The sequence below is a fragment of the Mus caroli genome, unplaced genomic scaffold (genome assembly GCF_978045245.1).
Source record: "Mus caroli unplaced genomic scaffold, Mus_caroli_1 scaffold_2, whole genome shotgun sequence".
NCBI lineage: Eukaryota > Metazoa > Chordata > Mammalia > Rodentia > Muridae > Mus > Mus caroli.
Window position 1 is genome coordinate 43300631 of NW_028227257.1, and position 14231 is coordinate 43314861.

The 14231-nt window shown below is 41.6% G+C and overlaps 1 long non-coding RNA gene across 1 annotated transcript in view; it reads left to right on the forward strand.

Moving 5' to 3' along the window:
• The window catches only part of LOC147005804 (uncharacterized), a 107803-nt gene extending 106846 nt beyond the window's left edge, over positions 1–957 (forward strand). The window contains exon 4 of the long non-coding RNA XR_015046139.1: positions 879–957. This is a non-coding gene — a long non-coding RNA (uncharacterized LOC147005804). The remainder of the gene's footprint in view (positions 1–878) is intronic.
• Positions 958–14231: the final 13274 nt, after the last annotated feature.

Consider the following 14231-nt stretch of genomic DNA (forward strand, 5'->3'; position numbering starts at 1 on the left):
TCTGCTTATATCAATAACAAAGTTAACAGACTGGCAATTGTATGATTCATGAGTGTTTCTGTAAGTATGTTGTACTTCAACAAAAACTGTATAGATAGGTTTTATGCCTGCTCTATTTCTACAGTCCAATTTAGAGAACTGGCTACATTCATAAGATCAGTCCCAGGATACCAATTAATCTCATCTCCCTAGATCATCCTTCAGTACCAATGTTTAATCCAGAAGTAAACATACAGTTCAAGGTAACCCATGCATAGATTTAGCTGATTTAATAAAATTTTGGGTGGCAGAGGTATACATTCTTGTTATTTTAGAATGTAGTTTTCAATGTAAACTATGAACAAAGTGTAAAAGAAGAATTTCTACAGAAAAATGAAAATTGGGTAGATGGGACCAGAATGCCACAGTCTCTGAGAGACAGAAAGTGTGGATCCAGTTATCAAGGGTTTTTAAGTTGCTCAGTGTCTGTGTCGGCTCCTTCTTTGAAAGGTTATACTGAGTTGGCTTATGCAAGGTTTCTTACAACCAAACACTCAAGGTTATTGCATTTCTTTTCCTATATTTTTGAAAATTAAGCCTTTTACTAACATATATGCTTAACTGGTACTGAGAACACAGTGTATTTACAATATATTTAGTACATTATAAATATCAATCAATATCATTCTGGATATTTTCAGTAAATTATTACCATTTTCTCTCCCACTGTGAGTAAAATATTCTCTGTTAGTCTATTATGTTAGAGTTGGCCATGTGATTTGCTTGGGCCAATATGATGCTGTGGAAAATATGTGAACTGAAGCCCACATAGAGGCCTTATTTTGTCTCAATGATTTCTTATGAGAAGTGCACTTCCTGAGTCACTTCTATCTCTTCAGCTTGGGGCCATGATGAATACACATGCTAAACCATCCAGAATCCATTGAGCAATGACAAATCAAGACAATGGACAACAAGACAATGGACAATGGTAGGAGCAATTGGTGACATTTTCAACTGGATTTATGACTAAGTGTATCCTATTAGCTAGTAATACTAGCTGATACCTATTATTATTAGCACCAGTAGTCTGTTTAAAAAACTGCTTAACCTCTCTACTATTTTGCTTTCTAACCTACAAAAGGAGAACATAGATACTGGCAATCTCCTAGGCATGTTGTGAGATCTAAAATGTAAATCAATGAAGAACTTAGAATCATGTTAACACATACTCAATATTAAATAAATGGTGCTTAACTGTACACTTGGTTTAAATCTGGTCCCTAAGCCTCTTCTTATTTGATATCTGTGTTAGATTTGTTGTTCTTATAACCAAATATCTGATAGAAGAAAGACTTAAGGGGAGAAGAATTTATGGTAAGCTCACAATTTAATAAGTCTCATTCCATCATGGCTGGTTCCATAAAGTCTCTGCAGCACAGCAGAATATTATGGTGGCCACAGCAGCAACTGGGAGAAGTCTTTTCCTCTCATGGCAGATAGGAAACAGGGAAAACAGAAAGTGCCTCTAGTCCTCAAGAATTTTCCCTAGGGACTTATGTCACACTGCTTAAGCATCCCCTCCTAAGGTTTCTAGAATCTCCCCCAAACAGCATCCCCACTGGGCAAGCAACCCTTGAATACAAGAAGAGTTTTGAAGGACAGACCACATCTAACCCATAACAATGTCCTAAAGATTATATACCTAAATAGAGTGAAGAATATGTCAAGGGTGAGGTCAAAGGTAAGAGTGAACCAGTTTAAGAACTTTGACATGGATATTATCCTTTTAATAGAAGAAATCATCATATGGGTACTATGTATTAGTGATATGACAGAAAACAAGAAAATCATATTTCTTATCTCCATAAATATAGTTATTCAGTTGGTATGGGTAGATAATAGTAGTCAAGTAAACAATATGATTATAAATCATTACAATGCTTCTTGGGGTTTCTATTGTTACAGTAGAACATTATGAGCAAAGCAAGTTGGGGAGGATAGGGTTTGTGTGGCTTACACAAACCTAGTAATTATAGTCATTACAGTCAGTAGTCTGCAGGAGTCAAGACATGAACGCAAAGCAGGAACCTGGAAGCAGACGCTTAAGCAGAGGCCACAGGGGGATGGTTTTACTGCTTGTCTCCCACGTGGCTTTGCTTGTTCAGCCTTCTTAAATAACCCAGTACAACCTGTCCATGGATACCCAGAGACACTATGAGCTGGTCCCTCCCATGTCAATCATTAATAAAGAAAAATGCTCTACAGACAACATACAGGCAACATAATATAGAAAAACTGCACCGTTTCCTTACTTTTCTTACATTAATTTTTTTCCTTCTATATGAACTGAAAGATCATACAGATGAGTTGAATCTAGACTATGGTTACTTGTGAGAACAGGACCAAGGGAGTGAGAAGCAATGGAATTTGTGACAAATCCTAGGAAATCCAACTCCAGAGACCAGCATTAGGGTGCAGATCTGAGTTTATTGCCCAGAACATAAGCTTATATACAGTGTTTGAACCTATCCCAAGCCCCTAAACCATAAACCTCACCACACCATTACCATCTTCCCATGAAATCCCTGCTTGATGAGGTAACTCAAGAGAAGCAAGTTGGGGGTGGTGATGGGATGGAAGATTGTTACCCGTTAAGACTTCCATGAGGTGTTCTGGAGCCATTAGATTTAATCCCTCTCCCAACTTCTGTGGGAACCCATAGTACACATATGCCCATGGCACACATATATAAATCCAAGCAAAACACTCATAACACAAAAATATGATGAATATTCAAGACATCCTTGAAGAAGCTAGAAACAGTAGGGAACATATCACAGCAGAAGTAAGGCTGTGGGTGAAATATATATAAGTAACATCACACTAAATGGTAAAATCTGCCTATGTCTTTTAAAATCTGAAATGAGGCAAAGGTACTCTCTACTCTTTCCACTCACACTCAGTATAGTGCTTGAAGTCTTAGCTAGAGTCCTATGCAGAAGGAGTTGTAAGCAGAAAGCATAGCTGGTGGTACCACAGTCTCTGACCTCAAACTGTATTGTAATACAGTATGGTACTGGCCGGAAAACAGAGATGTAGGCTTGTGGACTAGAATACAGGGCCCAGATATAAATGCATAGCTACAGTCACCCGAATTTTGACTGTGATGCCAAATACACTGGGCAGCGGTATCTCTTTAATTTTTTGTGCTGAGAAAACTGGATTTCCACATATAGAAGTATGAAATTAGGTCCATATCTCTCATCTTGCACAGAAAAGAGTTCAAAATGAAACAAAGACCTTTGAAACTACAAGACAAAAACATAGGTAAACATTTCAAGGTTTAAGCATAGATAGGAACTTTCTAAAAATGTCTCCAGTAGCACAGGAATTGACAACTGGGATTACAGGAAAGCTAAAGCTCTACACAATCAGCTGAGTTAAGGCAGTACACAGAAAAGAAAAAGGAAGTCCTCGCCAGCTACACACCAGGCAGGGTATTAAAGAATACATAAAGAATTACAAAAATAGATACCAACGGCAATCATCTAATCAACATATAGATTAAGGAGCTGAATACGCTTACAAAAAAAGCAATGCAAGTCAGCAGTGAATACTTGAGGGGTTCATAAATGATCCCCTTGCTAGACAGCGTATTTGCGGTAAGAGAATGAGAACCTGGGTTTGATCCACAGCATCTCGCACAGAAGCTGGGTAACGTGGAGCGTGCTTTAATTCTGGCACTGGGGAGGTAGAGTCCAGAGGATAATTTCCTGATATCGCATCGGCAGGATGAGAAAGTATTTCAAAGCTCACACATAATCCCCAGCAATGTCAAAACAAGACAAGGTTTAGGGACCACAGGACATTAATTCTTGAACTCATGTTGTCTTCCTAGGAAAGCCTCTAGGCCTGTGGTAGTTTGAATGAAAAGTGTCTCGTATAGGCTCATGTATTTCGACACTTGGTCCCCAGTCGGTGGCACTGTTTGGGAATGCTATGGAACATTTATGTACATCACTGGGGTGGTGCGCTCCGTGTGTTCATTGTCATTCCCATTTCCTGTGCTCTCTGTCTTCTTTTCTGTGTTCAGATTCAATGCGATCAGTTTCCTGTTCCTGGCTTTAAGACACCTCTTCCCGGAGGACTCCATCTCCACAAACTGTAGGCTAAAAGAAAGCCTTTCTTCTGTAAATTGCTTTTGCAGTGCTATTTCATTAGAGCAATAGAAAAGCAGCTAATACAGGACCCTTCATTAATGACTATTACCATCTGGAGCTGGCTTCCCACAAAGGTACACAAGCTGTAGGCGCCTTATCTGGTGGATGAGGTCAGAAGCTTAAGTCCTCCCTCAGCACAAGCCCTGGTCAAACAAACTTGTGTCTTTTTTGTCATTCATGAAACAAAGAGCCTTTTTCTTATTATTTCCCATAAAGTTCTCCACTATCAACTGACCTGAGAGGCAGATTAAAGCTTATGGAGATAGATCAACCTTTCCTTTCTGCAAAACCTTGTGCCACCGTGCTGGCTTCTGAGTGTATCTAGCAACAGGCCTTGCTTTTTTTTTTTTTTTTCCCCTAATAAGAATATCTCAAGTGCCTCAAATTCCCTGCCCTGGAACCCATAATTTCTGAATTTCTTTTGCAAAAATTCAAAATAGAGGTGGCAACATGACAACTGCTGTGAAGACGTGACCATTGTTGGCATTGTCCCATTTGTTTACTTTTGGTGAAAGGTAAATGGAGTGGATACCTGTTTTTAACCTCATTCATCCCATCTGTATTCTCACACCTAAGACTAAGCCTCTCCTATGGCTTTATCATTTTTCCATCTACTCCACACATTTCATTTGTGTGTGTGTATGTTGTGAGTACGTATGTGTGTGTGTGTGTTTGTATGTGTGTATCTAGAAGACTTTGTTCTCTTTACCGCTCTGTCTTCTGAGGAGTTTTGTGACTACATTAGTTACTTTTCTCACCAATGCACCAAAATACCCAACAAAAGCAAATGGGGGGTTGGCTCACTATTTGATGGTACACAAACGGTAGCAGGGAGAAGGAGGCAGCACGTCACACTGCATCCACACTTATAAGCAGAAATAAATGCTAGTGCTGTGCTCAACGCCTTTTAATTCAAGTTGGGAGCCAACCCAGAGTGAATTTTCCATCCGCATTTGACCTTCTTTTGAAACACTTTCACAAGGCTATCCCTTGGCATGTAACCTAGTGAAATGAAGACGGGGGTATCCTGGAATTGGAAGATTAGCTCTGTTCTTGGTCCTTATCTTGGGAACTAGAAAAGCGAAATTTGTGGGAAACCAGAAGCATGAGGTTTTTTTGGTTTTTTGTTTGTTTGGTTTGGTTTGGTTTTACTCATTTAATATACATGAGTAACACCGTTGCTGTCTTCAGAAACACCAGAAGAGGGCATCGGATCCCATTACAGCTGGTTGTGAGCCACCATGTGGTTGCTGGGAATTGAACTCAGGACCTCTGCAAGAGCAGTCAGTGCTCTTAACCACTGAGCCATCTTTCCAGTCCCAGAAACATGAGTTTTAAAAGTAATTTTTATTATAGAAAATAAGATTAAAGAAGAAAGACTATTGCAGAAAGCAGAGTTCCAGAAAACAAGCAATTCTCTGGGAGATACAGGGAAGACCATTCAAGCTGCTTGTTCGTCTAAGGACTTTTTATAGGACTATGGCAGACACTGTTCAAAAACTGAAGGAATTTCTATTGATATTGACTAATCTCCCATGTTGAGCCAATGGAATGTCTGCAGGATTTATGCATGACCCCTGTACCAGCCAAGAGATGACCTGTTTAGGTGTGATTCTCTTGTTTAGGGTAGTTGTCATGCTTTGAAGATCTCTGTTTATCTTTCACTTGTTTCATTTGCTTTTGACCTTGACTGTCTACTGGCTCTTAGTCTAGACTGGCCTTTCTAGTTGGGCCAACCTGAAAGGCACTACTCTGTTAGGCCTCTGTGGGAATATATTAGCGATTCATTAGATTATGTTCTCTTTACTTTTATGTTTGCATGATCACATTGTGGTTTTCTTGTCACAGCTACCAAAATGTATCAACCATTCTTGGCTACCTTATATTTACCTCTGTCTCCAGGGCAGTCTCTTTCCTGGGACAGGTATAAGCTTTGTAGAAACCATTCTTCCTTGCCATTACATGAATTAAGACCAATAGTATATGGAATGGTAACCATGCCTGGTATATGTTCCTCAGGAAGGGGTAATTTATGGGAACCAGCCAGAGTCAGCTGACACTGTCTCCAAGCAAGCCCTATCCAGTCTCCCATCTGGTCAGATTAGTTGACTTAACACCTAGATGCAAGCTCTTTTGTTTCTCATGACCAGGGTTACTGACGCTAGCATTTTAGTCACAATCTTCCTCTTAATTCTACTGGATCTTTACTATATCACTAACTGAGTCCAAATCTTCTGAAGCTGACAGGAATGATTAACCATCACAGCCATCTGATGCCTCCGTGAGTTTCAGTCCTTAGCAGAAGCAGCTGCCTGTGTCTGCCTCTCTGTGCTTTGTCTCTTTTTCTTCCCTGATTTGTGATGCTCTTGCCTTGGCAGCTTCAGTGCACAGTGGCCTTGGTAGGGCTAAAGTAATCGTCATCACTGTGCTGGGGACACTTGCTCCCTTTCAACTCACAGTGTAATTGTTAGCTCCAAAGACAACCAAGAACATAGCTTGGCAATTTGTTTCCCTAAATACAGGCAGAATGGCTCAATTTGGTGGCATTTAGCATTGCAACCTTTGCTTGCAGGAGAATAGAGGCTTCGACCAAAATAATGCAAGCCGGCTAAAAGAAATGTGTTTGACTGGAGTCATTTAACTGGAAGCTTGAAAATATTTCTTTGTTATTATTTTCACAGTGCATGAACCTGTGCGTGCCCTACCGTTCAGGTCCCTGTTCTTCTATCCCCTTGCCTGAACAATGCTGGGATACAGTAGTCTGGATAGCAGTCCTAGCCATTCCTTGTCAAGACGCTACTTCCCATCACTCAAGTAGCTTTGAACAGTGTGAGACTGAAATGGTAGGTCATTAGTGTCTCCGGAGAGCAGCCTTAAGCCACTGTCTAGAAGTGAATTGCTGGAGCAATGTTGCAGCTCCCTTCCTGGATTGGGTAATATTAATAGCAAAGCCTCGGTCTCACACCAGCTGTTGGAAGATCCCTGCAGACAGTAAGATCAAATTGTTTAGATACGGAGCTAACTTGCCTGTCCCATCCTCTGACTGCTTTCTTTCTGCATCTCAGTTTCTCCTCTCCTGTCAGTCTTTCTTTCATTTTGTTTCAAGCAAGTAGGCAGAATCATGTGTTTTCACCCTTTTATCTCAGAGTCCCCTGAACCATGAAAACTGTTCTCTGGCAAACTGCAAACATGGCCATAAATCACCAGTTGTGTGCATTCAAGTTGTCTGTCCTCACACTCCTCCATTGTTGGTGGGATTGCAAGCTTGTACAACCACTCTGGAAATCAGTCTGGCAGTTCCTCAGAAAATTGGACATTGTACTACTGGAAGATCCAGCAATACCTCTCCTGGGCATATATCCAGAAGATGTTCCAACCGGTAAGAAGGACGCATGCTCTACTAGATTCATAGCAGCCTTATTTATAATAGCCAGAAGCTGGAAAGAACCCAGATGTCCCTCAACAGAGTAATGGATACTGAAAATTGGTACATTTACACATTGGAGTACTACTCAGCTATTAAAAACAATGAATTTATGAAATTCTTGGGCAAATGGATGTATCTGGAGGATATCATCCTGAGTGAGGTAACCCAATCACAAAAGAAGTCACTTGATATGCACTCACTGATAAGTGGATATTAGCCCAGAAACTTAGAATACCCAAGATAAAATTTGCAAAACACAAGGAAATCAAGAAGGAAGACCAACATGTGAATACATCATTCCTCCTTAGAATAGGGAACAAATACCCATGTAAGGAGTTACAGAGACAAAGTTTGGAGCTGAGATGAAAGGATGGACCATCCAGAGACTACCCTACCAGGGGATCCATCCCATAATCAGCCACCAAACTCAGACACTATTGCACATGCCAGCAAGATTTTGCTGAAAGGACCTTGATATAGCTCTCTCTTGTGAGGCTATGCCAGTGCCTGGCAAACACAGAAGTGGATGCTCACGGTCATCTATTGGATGGAACACAGGGCCCCCAATGGAGAAGCTAGAGTAAGCACCCAAGAAGCTGAAGGGGTCTGCAACCCTATAGGTGGAACAACAATATGAACTAACCAGTACCTCCAGAGCTTGTGTCTCTAGCTGCATATGTAGCAGAAGATGGCCTAGTTGGCCATCATTGGGAAGAGAGGCCCCTTGGTCTTACTAACTTTATATGCCCCAGTACAGGGGAACGCCAGGGCCAAGAAGTGGGTAGGGGAGCAGGGCGGGGCGGGGGGAGGGTATAGGGGACTTTCGGGATAGTATTTGAAATGTTAATGAAGAAAATTTCTAATAAAAAATTGAAAAAAAAAAAGTTGTGTGTCCTCCCAAGCAGAGGTGGCTTGACTTGGGTTTGCATTGGCTAATGAACATGGCCCAGATGACAACCCAGTAGATTTGAGTCTATGGAGAGACCTTTCACACATTTCTCCTGTTTCTCAAAGATTTGCGATGGATAATTGTCTTTTAAAGCACTGGGTTATTTGCCATACAGTAGAAAGTGACTAAACTCTATCCTAAAACCATAGTTCGTTCATGCTTATTCTCTTCCATGTGAATAATTGTTTTCCCTGAATATAATAATCTTGTCAGGCACAGAAAGGTTCCATGACCTCCTCTGAGGTGCCAGGAGAGCCAGGGTGCCAGCTTTGGCAGTGTTTTGGTTTATCCCTGTGTTCAGGGCCTCTGGGCCAAGTCACCTGTCTAGGCTACTGGCTCGTCATTGTGCTGTTTCTCGTGCATAGGCCCAGCACAGCTGCTGTTTTTTTCCAAAGCCCTGTTTTCCCAGAGCTGTTAGGTAGGAGGCCTGTACGTACATTCTCGCAGACTGTGCTGGTGACATATGTGTCTGTTAGGGATTCTTAGCACAAAGCTGGCCTCAGATGGAGGGCTCACCAAGAATACTGCAGATGCTGCAGCCAGAGAATGTGTGGAGATTTCAAGTCAGCAGAATGCAGAGTAAACAGCCCAGCTCAGAGCGAGGCAACATGTCAGTCCTGGTTTTGCTTCTTGGCTGATTCCACGGCCCTGTGAGAGATCCTTGGCCTATATTTCTGTATCTTGGTTTCTGATATCCCTTTAAATCCCATATGCCAGGATTCAAGGGTTAAAGAGTGCTTCATACAAATGAAAAGCTCTATAAAAAACCACAAGTGTAAGTGTGTAATTAAAGCAAATTCTGACAGATCAGAGCAATGATTCTGCTTGCTGTAGTTAGCTCTGCAGCACCATACCCCTGGGAACTGGCTAGATGTGCACCTGTGCCAGCCCCACTCAACCACCCTGTATTTGAACTTCAGGTGGGGCCCTGTAGCCTATGTTTCAAGGAGATTTGGCACAGATTTAGAGTCTAGGTTTGCTGATCTAAAGCCGTATCAATCTTTTCTGAAAAACATGACACCCTTATTTATGTAAACGAAGTGCCTCTAGTGTTCGATAATTTTCCTCAAAATGAATGGAACAAGAAAAATAAAAGAGAAAGCAACTATAAATAATGTGCTAATGAGGAAGCAAGCCAACCTCATGTTTCTGTGGAAGCTAAGCAAAGAGGTACTTTGAATCAGTAGACAGAATTAAGATCCCAGCTGCATGCGTTATGGTGACTGTCAGGGCTGGGGTCCTCGAGGTCTTACTGTTAGCCTGGAGAATTTCTGCAGGAATGCTGTCTTCCTCTCTCATCTTGTCATGCTGGCATTCCCTAGGCTGACCTCTTACTCTCTCACCACATGCAGACTCAGGCCCCTATCCATGCTACAGAGGGACTTCCATCAGAAGGGTAGTTTTATAGCACATGGTTCAGCCACTGCCAGGCAATGTTTGTCACATCTTATTCGGTGCACAGCAGACCTAAATTCACCCCTGAGCACTGGTGTATCTGATGGACATACACATAGTTCAGACAACTTTGAATTGGATGTGGCTTATACCATGGGAGCTGGCCACACTCAACATTCCTCTCAGTTCTCCTGGCCCAAAACCTCCATTAAGACATTTAGGTTGTCTGAGAGCACAAGCTGCTCTGGGGATAGGCTTCATCCATGGAGTTGGGACTGGCTAATTGGGAGTGATTCCAGATGCTGCAAAGTCCACTATGGTGCTTTGAGCAGGAAGGTTCCAGGTTGCTCACGCAAGGCCGAGACTCTTGGACATAGTACTTCAAGCAAGATTGGTTTGAGCCATTCTGCATAGACATACACGTTACCCACTGCCCAGGAGGCATGGTCACATGAATCTGTGAGTCAGGGGCCTGAAGCCCAAAGCTTAGTGGGATAAGATGCAAGTCTGGGGCCTGAAGACCAAAGCTTAGTGGGATAAGATGCAAGTCTGGGGCCTGAAGCCCAAAGCTTAGTGGGATAAGATGCAAGTCTGGCAAAAGTGTGCGTTTGAAGAGGAGTTATCTGCTTATCTTGTTGTGTGATCTTGGTAAATACATGCTAATGCCCACATTTGTGCAATGAAAAAGAATGCTGGTAAACTAAAAGATACTAATGCCCAGTAAAGTACCATTGCCTATATCTCTTCTCACTGTGAGCCCAGGGGATAGCAGGTGTCATCAGATATGGAAATGGAGGCCTTTCCTCTTCTGCTGCTTCCTCCTGGCCAATGGCCTAATTGTCTGGTTGGGAAGAAAGCCAGGTGAGTATGATGGGCTTCTTTATAGCTCCCAGGGGTCAGATGAAGGTGATACAACCACAATGCTGGCTAATTATATTAGGAAAGCTTCCCATGGGACTGTGTAAATCGATTCACGAAAGGGCTGACAGCACCAGTTTCAGTCTGCACTCTGAGCTCGCCTACTTACCAAAGCCATAAGACATAGTAATAGCTCATGGTCCTGTCACTGACCAGGTTGCCTCCGAAGACTGGAGTCAAAAGAAAGTTATCATGGCCCCCAGGCCTGTACACCTGCCTCATCTGCAGACACAAGCCAGTTAGAGGCTTTGTGTATTTCTGGGATGAGAAGGCATTTAGACCTTGAGGACAAAAGCAGACATGCTCTTCCAAGCTCCTTAAAACACAAAGCAACTGGATGATAGCAAAGCGGCCAGGTGAACTTCTTGATGTGAGAATCCAAGTAGCCCTAAATTAGCTTTCTATATTTAGGGAGAAGCAAAAGAATGATTTGTTTATTTTCCTTTTAAAATCCAAGAGCTGGTTGAAATTTTAATAGGCTAGGAAGAACTAGCGTTCCAGAGAGAGTGAGCGCAAGATGGCCACTAGAGGGCCTCAGTGTCCCAGCAAATCTGCTCCCAATTTGGAGGCTCAAATATTTTGTTGAATCTGATGTTTAGGGGGACTGACTTCCATTCCTGGAACCACTTGCACTGGGCTCTTAGCACCACACAAGAAAGAAGGAATCCTTTCTGTTAGCAGAGTTAGATAATCGGTTGATCAATTTATTCGCTGGTAACCTATCTTTGCAGGCAATGCAATGTCCTATCATTGGGGTAAAAGCTAAGGTGAGAATATGGGTCAATGTAAAAGTCTAACTGAATAGAAACCTAGTTGGAGCACATACTGGTAGGGTCGAGGCTTCAGAGATATGGGCTGAAGCATCCCTTTAATTTCTCCATGCTGCCCTGCAAACAGACCCCATAGAGTAACATTTACATAAGAAGAGAGAAGCCATGCTGCTTGAGGAAAATGGATGTAACTGGAGGGAATCAAGACAGTTTCAAGAAGACACATGCTGTGCATGTTTCTCATCTTATACAGATATACAAAATCTTACCTGTGTATACAGCGTGAGAATAGATGAAAATCTAAGCGGCCAAAAGGAACTCATCAGATAGAGGGTAGAGAAAGTGGAAAGCAGAGGTACATGAGGGGAATATACTAACATAACTATGTATAGTTTGCAACTATATATAGTTTAGTCATTGTCTAAAACTTGCATTCACCTTGGATTTAGCAAGAGCAGAACCTCATGGGACAGATCACTCTCCAGATGATAGCAATTACCCATTATGCTAGAGGCAGGAGTAATTCTTTTCTGAAAATCAACTGTCCTCTAAAACAATAAGGACTTATTCAGCCATTCTTGCAGAGCCCAAACTGAGATACAGGACAAAACCAGATAAGTTCTTGACCAGGACTGCTTAATTATTTATAATTCTGATCACTCTGTTTAATTCTTCATTTATTCAAGCCCAAGGTTCATGTCAGGACCCCTTGCCTACTGTTCGAGCCCTTATTGGTGGCCGCCTTTGAACTCCTGTGTCTTCTTACAGACCTTAATCCAATACAGTTCCCCACCCCAACCCCCCCGCAACACATACACTGTTATTTTAGGACACTTGATTAAGGCTTGACAAAACGATGGCTACACCCTTTTGTACAAAGAGCTGCAGCCATGGTTTCCTAATCTAACCAATCAGATGCTCTTGTTAGCTCTCATGTATCTTTTGGATATTAGGTTGAAGTTCACATCTTGAAGGCAGCCCACGTCCTTGTATCCATATCTCCAGCTAAAGAATCTCATAGAATCATGAGTCTCTGCTCTTTTGTCTTGCTGAAAGATGGCATTTTTGTTGGTTTTCTTTTACTAAGTTCCTTCAAGGAACACTGGAACTATTCTTGATTTTGTCTAGAGCCTAGGGCAGTACCTGACACACAATGGAACCCTATAAATATTAATTACATGATGGTTGGTTGATTGGTTGGCTGACCTCAGATGTTACCAGGGTTGTCTGGGGGGATGAGGAGAGAAGAGTTAAAGGCATTAATCTGGAAGTTGATATCTTTCATCACAGCCCAGACAAGATCTAACAACTGAAGTTCACATGGGCCAAAGTAGCAAATCATTTTAAGGCCATTAGTAGAAAGGAATAACTTTTTCCTCAAAGATATTATGAAAAAATTATATAAGCAATATATGTTCATGGGGAAGGATCTATAAAGTTTTTTTTTTTTAGATTTATTTATTTATATGAGTATACTGTATCTGTCATCAGACATGCCAGGAGAAGACATCAGATCCCATTACAGATGGTTGTGAGCCACCATGTGGTTGCTGGGAATTGAACTCAGGACCTCTGGAAGAACAGTCAGTACTCTTAATCTCTGAGCCATCTCTCCAATCCCTATAAAATTTTAAAAATGAAAAGAAAACAGAAAAATAAGTACATGTGTAATGCTCGGGAGCTTTAAGCTATTTTCCTTCTGATATTGGCCCAGTGCATGTATGTGTATGCAGAAACTCTCCTATATAGTCAGGTTCAGATCTTACCTTTTTATAAGAACGTTTAACTTTGGATGCTAAATGATACTTATTTTTAATTAAACTATTGATCATAATTTTAAATACATTTAGAATATTCCCATGTACATTTAGAATTTTAAATTCCCCAGAATAGATCATGAAGGTTGATATGAATTTTAATCCTCTTGATTTTTGAGGATATCCTAAAGTCTAAAGAAAATGACAGTAAATATGAGGTATACTTCCGAGTTCCAGAGCTGTTTTTAATGGAATGACTACTTCTGTTCAGTGACTTGTCCTCCCCAAGTACTAGTTCGAGCTTGGTAGAAGCTATCTATGGCTGCTCCCTCTCTTTAGCCCTCAGTTCCTCTTTTTTTCCACTATAACAGACACTATTGATGTCCTACCTATAAACTTTCAGAGCTCATAATTCTTGTGTGTGCCAATGGCTTCTTACTTAAGCACCTAGCCTTCTCTGACAGTATGAATGTGTTCACTCATGAGTGGGGCAGGCTGGGAGAGCCAATGCATAGATGTCCCAAGGAGCAGGTGTCAGCTGATGATAAATGAGTTAATGGATGTGTTCCAGCTCCTCATCACACAGAAATAACAATTTGGGAGCATAATTTGTATGAGTTCCAGCAACCCCCAGGCCTGGCTTGCTCATTGTATCTGTAGCTTTTCTTGTCCTCCCCTTTTCCATACTCTGCTACTTGTTTCTTGAGACTGCCTCCAAGAAAAGCTATTTGGTCTCTAGTCCTTGCTCCAATTCCTGATTCTGAGGAGCCATCTAAGCAGCTGCCTTCTCCTCTTACTGCCCTTGCTAAGTAT